The sequence below is a fragment of the Nelumbo lutea genome, chromosome 3 (genome assembly GCF_056320005.1).
Source record: "Nelumbo lutea isolate HS-2025 chromosome 3, American lotus-T2T, whole genome shotgun sequence".
Classification (NCBI taxonomy): domain Eukaryota; kingdom Viridiplantae; phylum Streptophyta; class Magnoliopsida; order Proteales; family Nelumbonaceae; genus Nelumbo; species Nelumbo lutea.
In genome coordinates, this window is record NC_142686.1 from 102,890,062 (window position 1) to 102,900,246 (window position 10,185).

A 10,185-nucleotide genomic window follows, 5' to 3' on the forward strand; every position below is an offset into this window, starting at 1 on the left:
CCAATATGGAATTGGAACCGCTTTGGGCCTTTGGCCATCAGTTTTCGGGTTAGTGGTTTGACTATCCGATTTGAATGGACAACTCGTTATGGTAAAAAATTGTTGTCCAAGTCAATGATTTTTTGCCAAGGAACAAAGTAAAGCTGAAACAAAAGCCGTTGCCTAAACCTTGGGCCGAATAGTCTAACAGGCTAGATTAACAACGGTTTGAAAGCACTGCTAAAACTTATGTGATAGCATGCAACTTATATAATATTTAAAATTTCAATTTTACCTTTTTTGGTAAAAAATGCCATTCGATGTTGATCCCTTGCGTTTATGACATGGTATCCCTTTGCAAAGGTGTTGTGGCAGAGAAACTTCCCGAGCTTAGACCTATTCATGGGTTGGTAGCCCGACTGGCTAGCTAGGCTTGACCTGTTATTTTTCGGGCTTTGACAAAATTTCAGGCCCATGGGCTCGGGCTTTAAATACTAGGCCTGGTCATTTTTCGGGTCAGGCTCGAGCTTTCTCAAATAAGCCTGACCCGATATTATTACATATAATAAAAAAACATTTATGTTATATATATATATATATATATATATATATATATATATATATATATATATATATACATGTGTGTGTGTGTTTCTTAAATTATTATTAAATATTAATTTACTATTAGGAAATATAAATTAGTTTATTAATTTATTCAATTATTATTAAATTAATATAATATTAGTTTATAACAGTACATTGAAAATAGGACATATTGCGTACAGATTAGGCTCGGGCTTGAGCTTCGGGCTTTATATAAGAGTCGAGCTCGGGCTCAAGATCTAGGCCCGATGGTCAGGTCAGGCTCGGGCTCGGGCATGCACATTTTCTGTTGATAAAGAGGCAAAGCCCAACCCATGAACAGGTTTACCCGAGCTCTTATTTTCTGAATAGGAAATTATCTAACGATAACATGCTAGTCTTCGCCAAGGAGTCCCACTTTTTTCTTTTCCAATCTCAGTGTTTCTTTTAAAACAAACATCCCTTTTTCGATAACCAAATGGATCGTAAGTGTTTGGTCGGTGTCCTAGTTGGCCGAAGGTGCTATGTGGATGTTTCCATGGCCAAAGTCCTTGGACCATGTCAACATGCATCTACACTCCCACCTCGTCCAAGACCTCGCAAAGAACCGAAGTCACATGGAGACAAGGAGACTTATCCCTGTCGAGGAGGGCGAAGCCTACCGAAAACCTCGGTGAACAATCTCATCACATTAACCCCGTGAAGCCCCTATCCAGCTACAACATGAATACTTGTCTTTAAAGGCATCCCCCCTTGAGGTAAAGGACTTTTTGTTCTCAACTCACTATTGCATCCATAGCATTCACTACATTTCTAACCAATATGTTCTCCTAAGCTCGTCCTAATTGACTACCCATCTCTCTTACTGACTCGAGCATCGGAGTGCCTTCCTAAAAAAAATCTCCTCGAGCCTCTGATATCTCTCTATGCTTCCATACCCTGATGCACATATTCATCCTTCCCCCTTGGCTTCATCCAATTGGTAGGATCTTATCTACTTCATGTTTGACTCAGCACACCTCGAATTGGACAACATCATATTGGCATCGTCTGTGAGATACACACAAAAAGACTATTCCCTATTCTCTTTTTTCATGCACCAAAAGCAACCATACCTAGAAACATATCCGACCGCTCAGGCGCTCAATCCCCATCCTAGGGGACTCACTCATGCCGCATCTCACCACCCCTTGGATCTTAGCCACCTGCCCAAGTTGACCCTAAACAATTCAATGCCTTACAACAAAAGGTAGACTGCCCCATCACGGTGACGAAGGCACTTGGGCAATCAACGCGAGCCCTAAGGGTGCCTATTACTGTTGATCCTCGTCCCGAAGACCCCAAAGGGCAAAAAAACAAACCTAGTTGAACATGCACATTACCTGCCTTTGACAACGAGCAAACCCTTCTTGTCAGGAGTCGGTTGTGTAATCATCTAACTCATTTTGAAAGGCCACCAAGGCCTTGTATTCGGAGACACCCTCTTCCTTTTCCCGAGCCACCCTTGCCTCGGCCTTCTCCACCACCATCACCTGCTTTGACAACGAGCAAACCCTTCTTGTCAGGAGTTTGTTGCGTGATCATCTAATTCATTTTGAAAGGCCACAAAGGCCTTGTACTCAGAGGTACCCTCCTCCTTTGCCTGAGCCACCCTTGCCTCGGCCTCCTCCACAGCTTTCTTTAGTTGTTCATGCACCTCATTGAAATTGTGGACATGACTCCTCAGCTCCAGATGTCATCTTCCCTCTCTATCGCCACCTTCTTCACCTCGGACAACTCGACCTTTAGTAGGGTGTTCTTAACCCTCTCGCCTCAAATAAATGGCAAAGGCAACACATATGGTTAACTAGACCAACAATTGAACACACCGCCTGCAAAAAGGCACAACAACTAAACAAAGACATAAGAAGTCATAAAGGAGAAGAGCGAAGAGAGACTTATCACCACAATCTAGTGCAAGGCCGATCTCTCCAAGAAGCTACTGGTATGCTTGTTGTCCTCCCTCTTAATCTCCGACAACATAATGCCACGGGCTAGCTGCTCAGCCACACCCTCCTTCTCTAGGGTGTTAGTAAGCCGATTTGTCTAAAGCGACACATACGCACCAGTCTCATCTTCCCCTCCCCCAACCAAACCTACTCTGGAACATCTCCCCATGGGGTGGAGGATTGACGGCCATGTTGTAAGGGGGCCTCCTTTGAGTCCACCACCACGACCTCCTCGAATGACCTTAGCCTTTTTTACTATTGAGGTGTGATCTTTGCAAAGTGTTGTTGAGGCCCTTGCCGCCTGATCCTTCCTCGCAGCCACAACCTGCATGCACCTCGCTCAGTCATCGCCACCATCCATGTAGGACTCTACACAAGGCAAAATCATTAGTAAAAAAAAAAAAGAAAGAAAATAGAAAAAGGAAGAAGGCCAAAATCTAATCACAAGACAAACAGATCGGATTGGGACCGATTTGCAGAAGGACGCATTAACCCGGCATGGATTAACATGTTGGGTGAAGCATACACCTTAATGTGCACCCTCACTATCCTCCTAATGGTTGCTACCTCCTCCCTTGACTTTTCAGCCTCAGTAGGGGCCTTTTCCTTTATCCTCGGACAACTAACTTGGAAGGGAATGGCTAGACATCCTGATGTCTCACAAAAAAGCCCTCATTCCAAAGGAGAGGGCTCCAACGAGCACCTTGGTGTTTAGTATATGCAGATAGGTAATAGTAACCCAGTTGGTGCTTCTTCATGTGGAGAAAATACCTAAACATTGACAGGGTGATTTGTATGTCTTGGATTGTGCAATAATAGAGGAACCTGACCAAATACCTAAAATATTTCAGCATTAGTTGGACCGGCTAGATATGATATCACTTCAACATGGTCACAACACCATGGTCCAAAGGAAACCTAGGGCAAGTGATTAGGCTGTGCTCATACATACAAATCTCACTAGGATGGGCTGAGGTGGCCCTCTCACCTATCCTGGGGCACCTTAGCTCAAATTCTTGGGAAATGTTATATGCCTCCCAGATGCAAACCATGTCCTCAGAAGACAAACAGAGTGGAGGCAAAGCAGTCCCCAAATCTCCTCGTGATAACACGTTCTTCCTCCAATCCACCTTGGCTTTGACCTCTCCAGCCCCCTCAACGCCAACCTCCTCATGGACCTCAATCACTCTAACCTCGACCACATTATTCCCACTGAGGAGGGCGAAGCTTTCAAAAAACCTCGACGGGCGACCTCATCACAATAACCCCCAGAAGCCCCTATCTAACTACAACACGGACACTCGTTTATTTAAATGCATCTCCCCCTTGAGGTAAAAGATTTTTGGTTCTTAACTCACAATTGCATCCATAGCATTCACCACGATTCAGACCAATCTGTTCTTCTCAACTCATCCTAACCAACTACCCATCTCTTTGTTGACTTGAGCGTCAAAGTGCCTTATCGGAGAAAATCTCCTTGGGCCTCTGATATCTCTCTATGCTTGTAGACCCCAATACACATCTTCATCCTTCCATCTCGGCCTTGTCCAGTTGGCAGGATCTTATCTGATACGTGTTCGGCTCAACATACTTCAGATCGAACAACATTAGTAAGAATCTAAAGAATGAATCTCTCAACCTTTCTTAGACCTTTTGTACCACACCAATGATGGCTTACCCATCTAGTATCAATAACAACATTATTGCTACTAACATCAAATTTTACAAAAGCCATCATAGCTCCTTCCATCAGCCTCTCATCAACAAAAGTCCCTTGCCTTATGGAGAATCCCACCCGATCAAAACTCCTTGAATTTCGATCAGATTGGGATAGTTTTTTATTGTGAGCAAATCCAAATTGTTTAAGTGCAATCTCTTTATGATAGGAGAACCACTATTCAAACATGCACCATTTATAAAAATCTTGTGATATGAGTAGTAGGAAGATCACTGTGATCACTAATGCTAGTTTGATAGCAATTTCAAACACATATTTGATGATGACTTTCACATCTCATAGTATACAATCATAGATTGAAATATTTTCAAATAATTTATCTTATTTCTTTTTCATTTGAGTATAATAAACCAAAACTAACCACCAGTCAAAAGTCGTCAAGTGGTAACATGCTAGGGCAAAAGTGGTTAATTGACCCCACATCACCTTAGAAGGCCAAACCAACTTGACCAAGCTCTTCTAAGCCTAACTGACAGACTAAACCGACCTAGCCGAGCTCACCTAAGCCTAGATGACCTAGCCAAGCCAAACTAATCACCAAAGTTCAACAACAATTAGTAACCAGTTAACTTGGCTAAGCCAAACTAACTTGATCTTGCCAATGAAGCAACATGTGGACAATCATCAAGGCATCATTGCCATTCTATTCAAAGTAGACGCATTGCCTACCACATGCACATAACATGTCAACCTAGGGTGTGACAAGTGGACTGAGCTCTAATCACGTGTGAGTTATGTACTCATTTTTGAATGAAACTCCTCTCTATATAAATAGGTGAGCCCCTCATTTGTTTCAGGACACTACACTGGATACTGCACACAAGACACACACTAAATACCTTGGCACACTTAATATCATCTCATCTCACCTCACATCGTATCAAACTGAGCTTTCTTCATTTCGACACTACTAATTTAACCATCAGAGTTCATGCCTCTGGGATATCACCCTAGGGCCATGACGTTCCTCTATGATTATAGGTCACCCTCCAATAGTCGAGATCTCCCTAGATGAGGTGACACCCTCTCATTTAAGGTGGCGTTTCGAGGATGAGGTGACAATATAGCTATACGAGACACTATCTTTAGAAACTTTTCAATTTCACCCTTGTTGCAAATTTTGACAACAACAATAAGAAATGCATGAAATTCTTTGTTGTTATCTAAACTTCAAAGCTTCCTCCTAGCATATAATGCATGTCGCTCAAAGAAATCAACTATAGAGAAAGTCGCCATAGTGTCACCTTCATCTCTATGGTCATTTTGATTTAAGATGAATAGAAATAAGATAGTTGCATATAAAGCTATGGAGTATGCCTAATTTGAAATGATTATGGGATTGGGAACCAATTCATTTGCTTGGTTTGCTATGAACCTAATAGGCAAGCTTCTGCAACAAGGGAAGCTTAAGAACATTGTTGGGATACCCACGTTAAAGGAAACCTATGAACAACTCGTTCCTCCATAACCTGTTTGGAAAACAAAGAACTATCTTTACTATCTACCAACTGCTAATAAAAAAATCAACTTTGGATATCGTATGATTGACACAGCGAAGCCTGTGCAAATTGGAAATTAGGAGCTATTGATGACTTGAAATTTGTTTTCCGCTTTAAAAAAAAAGTTGGGTAAATTACAAAGACCCCTCTTACTATGGTCTCAGTGACAAAACCCCCTAAATTTTCTTTGTGATAAAAGACACCCTAAACTTTAGCTGTTAGACAAAACCCCCTCAAGAGATACCGAAAGCGTTAAATTATCAAAATACCTCACTAACCTTTCTTTATTATTATTTTTTTTGCCATTTTCTCTTAAAACATATATCCTCCCTGTACAAGCTATACATGCTTTTTCCAGCGAGTCACTATAACTGACCCTTTAAGAGTTTTAAGAGTCACATACCCGGTGGTGGTCCTTGTAATACTCTCCATGAATGCGTCCATTACCTGCTAGAGTGGACCAAACCATTTACTTGCATATAGTAGCTCACGGAGTGTTGTGAAAAGGATGGTCCCACTAGGAGTTTCATATAGCTCAATGCAAGTGAATCTTTAGTCTACATATCTATACGACCAATGCCATGCCTCCCACCAAAGTCATTGAGCTCTCAAAGAAGCACAGCAGGAGAAAACTCCAAACAGGGAGTCCTCAATCTACGTATTCAGGTTGATTGGGTGCATTTTCCGGATCAACAATCATAATGTAGAGGGTGTTGGGTTTCGTTTACATTTATGGGTGGCCATTTATTTGTGTTTTTTCACTTTAAACGTTTATTTATATTTTTTTACTTTAAACTTTCTTTACTTTAAATGTTTATTGTTTTTGTTGTTTGGTTGGACTTCACTTTAAATGTTTTTTTATTCTCCACCTTAGATTAATACCCATTAAATTGTGATACATCAGCATTTGGTTTCAATAAACGCTGGAGTGTTGGGGGAAACAAGAATTTGGCATTTCCCTAGATTCATCATGTACAAAAATCAAAGTGTTTCAGTTTTTTTATCGTTTATTTGATAAACGGTGAAACCAAACAGTTGTTTCATTTTGCTTCATTTGCAATAAATGCCAATGCTTATGTGGTGCTAGTGTAACGGCGTTTCTTTAATAAACTCCAACAAAACCAAACACATACGTACATATCATTTTTTGACTCATTTGAAGGGTATTCCCAAATGTCTCCCTCATAGCTGAGGTGTCACAGATTTCGGTCTTTGCTGTAAATAGATTTCTTTGCAACTGGGACGGGCACATTATGTTTCTTTGCATACTCAACTACATCTTCTTCTTGCTGTAATATTTCATTCTCTCCATGGAGCCACAACACTGAGTTTAGGATTTGAAGCAAAAAATAGTTAGTTTAAACAGGACTAATCATTTCCCTTCCCTGTGCATCCATATGAAACAGCATCTGCTCCAACCTCTTTTGCAACATTAACCATGCATGTTCTTAGCAATAACAGGTTGGGAAGTTTCAGGCAAGTACTTTCTTTCATAAATTGCTCTATCTCGCAAACAAGGAAATATGTAATCTCTCATAAATTCTTCTTTCAAATCCTTAACAACTAATTGACATGCTCCACTAGCTTTAGCCTTTGCTTCTAAACCCTCTAGTTCCTTGATGCCTTCACCAACATCTGCAGTGAAACAAATTAACAACTTCATGGCCATAATTCTCCCATAGCCATGTGACAATAACTAAGGTATCCGAACCACCACTATGGACCAAAACCACTTTATTCAATGGGATTATAGCTGATAAGGGCAATTTTGGGCCCTATATCAATAAAAATAATTTTTTAATATAATTATTAAAATAAGCTAATTTTTTTTTGAAAAATATTAAATAGGGGTAGAAATACTGTTCATCTCTTTCCTCCTTCAAACCACCAAATAAATCTCCCCAAATATTAATAAATATAGATCACATATTTTACTTTTTTGTTCACCCTTATAGTTGCTAGTTTGGTGCAAAACAAAAATGAAAAAGAAGAAGAAAAAGGGAGAGAGATCCATTTGGTCTGAGGTCACCGTGTCTGGTGATTCGGGCTCCTCTCCCGACATGCAGAGCTAGTAGATAGTATAAGTCTTTGGAGAGGAGCCCTTCATTGTGTCGAGAGGCATCTCCGTCTGCTTAACTGATTTTGCCTTAGAAAAGAAAAAGAAAGGGGAGTGCCCTGCTCTGAGTTTAGAAAAATTCAGATGCAGAGAAGGGAAAGAGAGAGAAAACGGAGGTGGGAAGATTTATTAGATGGTCTGGAGGTAGAAGGAGCATATTGTAAAAATTATGTTATAAAGTTTATTTTTATTGATATTAGGGCCCAAAAGTTGACCTGCTAGAATCCCTTATTCAATTTTCCACACAATCCACCCTTTGGAGATGTAGAAAGATTAGTTTCTTTTTTATTGAATAAAACCGCTTGAATGGCTCGTCCAGTAGAAGATTGAGAAAGATTTCCCCTTTAATGAACAATCAAACTCCCATGAAGTCCACTGGACCTTGCCCTTAACTCTTGAAGTTGAAATTGAGATGAGTTCCTTAGGCAACAAAGTTTGTCTTGAAACGAATTTGATCTCTTGGAGCCAAGGAATACAAGCTTGCTGGTAGGACATGACAACGCGGCCTGCAACTGAGCGCCATTTAACACTCAGATACCAACTGAAGTGCTCAGACCAATGTTAATAGCTACTCTCTAGTTGGGGGCACTACTGGTTGTCGGACTGGTTTCAGTTTGTCCAAAAGAAACTGGTAAGGTCACTGGAGAAGAAAACGTAAAATGAGAAGAACAAAAGAAATGATCACAAAGATCCGAAGCTCTGGTCTTGTTGCATTAGCACCGGAGTTGGGCCTGACTATGAATTCTATCATGGCACCGACAACCAGCTTGACTATGGACTTTTATCGTGAAAGATGAGATGTAATAGGGCCACTACACATTGAATGAGAAGAGAGGATAGTTTGGGTATTTATAAAACTTTAAACAGTCGGATAAGAATCTTTTTTTAAGTTAATTGATAGAAATCTGATGAAGGGAGATCTTTGTCTAACGGCTGAAGTTTAGGGGTAGTTTCTTCCTTGTGTAAGTTTTCTAAATCTCCTATGCATTTATTATCATATTCAAATGATAAAGAAAGAAGATATAGCTGAAAATATTTTAGTTAAGCTAGCTTTATTGATCTTCCTACACCCATGGAATCTTTCATAAGGGTGTCAACGGTATTTGAAAATCTAATTTCGAATTCGAGATTTGACATAATTGAATCGAATTCAAATAATTCGAATATCTAATTGGTCGAATTCGGATATCCTATTCATACCAAATAGTTAATCGGATTTGAATTTGAATATAATCTGATTCGATTAGATAAATATCTGAATTCAACCGATTATTTAATTCTTATATATAATATATAAATTTTTAAATGTTTTATATAATTTATATATATAATAATTAAATTATATAAATAGTTTATATATTTTATATAAATAAAATATGTATTAATTACCTAAAATAATTAATTAGTCGAATTCAAATTGAATTAAATATTTGAATATTTAATCAGATTCAAATTCGAATATTAATTTTCAATATCCATTGAATATCAAATCGAATTTGAATATCAAATTTTTTAATCACATTCGAATTCGGATATTGCCTAGCCCCATTCGAATTCGATCTGTTTACACCCGTAATCTTTCATCGAGACCCCACCCAACCTAATACAAATCCTATTGAAGTGCCACTAGTAGTTTCCACTCTTGAATGCAACCTACACCACAGGGTGAGTGTAATCCTTACCTGCTGCTTGAATTTGCGAAGCCCGAAGGAATTGCAGTGAAATTCAGCTAACCACCTGCCTAAACCAATTTAGTTCTATACCAACTGAGATCATCATTGGCTCATTTTGACACCGTTCACGGTGCACCTATTTTCTCAAATTTGCAATAGCTTGGTTTGAAGTTATAAACAGGGTTACGGGGTGTGGCGTCCGGGGGGGGTTGCCATTTATGGACTTGATTCAACTCTTTTGGCATTGAGCCACGGTAGGAAAGGTTGGGCAGGTGTCAAATGGAAACTTTGGACGATTAGAAATTGCAATGTTAAGGTGTTGCACAGGTGGATTGAACGAAGAACAAGCAAGACTGTTTTACTGTTATTAACATAGGGGCAAGGATTTAGTTGTTCTATCAACTGGGTTCCTAGAAGCAGAGAAGGAAGTGGTGGTGAATGGCGATGGTGGGCGTACAGGGTGATACGTTGGTAGGGTATATCGGCTTGTATTGGTATTGTTTTTATTATTTATTTATTTATTTTTAATATAATTCATAAGGACCAATTTAAGGCCAGTTTACCCCGGAACCATTCGCCGATCTGAAACACCCCCTGCAAGGGCATATTG

The 10,185-nt window shown here is 39.7% G+C and overlaps 1 pseudogene; it reads right to left on the bottom strand.

The window, feature by feature from the left end:
- Nucleotides 1-6,076: 6,076 nt before the first annotated feature.
- Nucleotides 6,077-8,397, bottom strand: LOC148867268 (argininosuccinate synthase, chloroplastic-like; annotated as a pseudogene).
- Nucleotides 8,398-10,185: the final 1,788 nt, after the last annotated feature.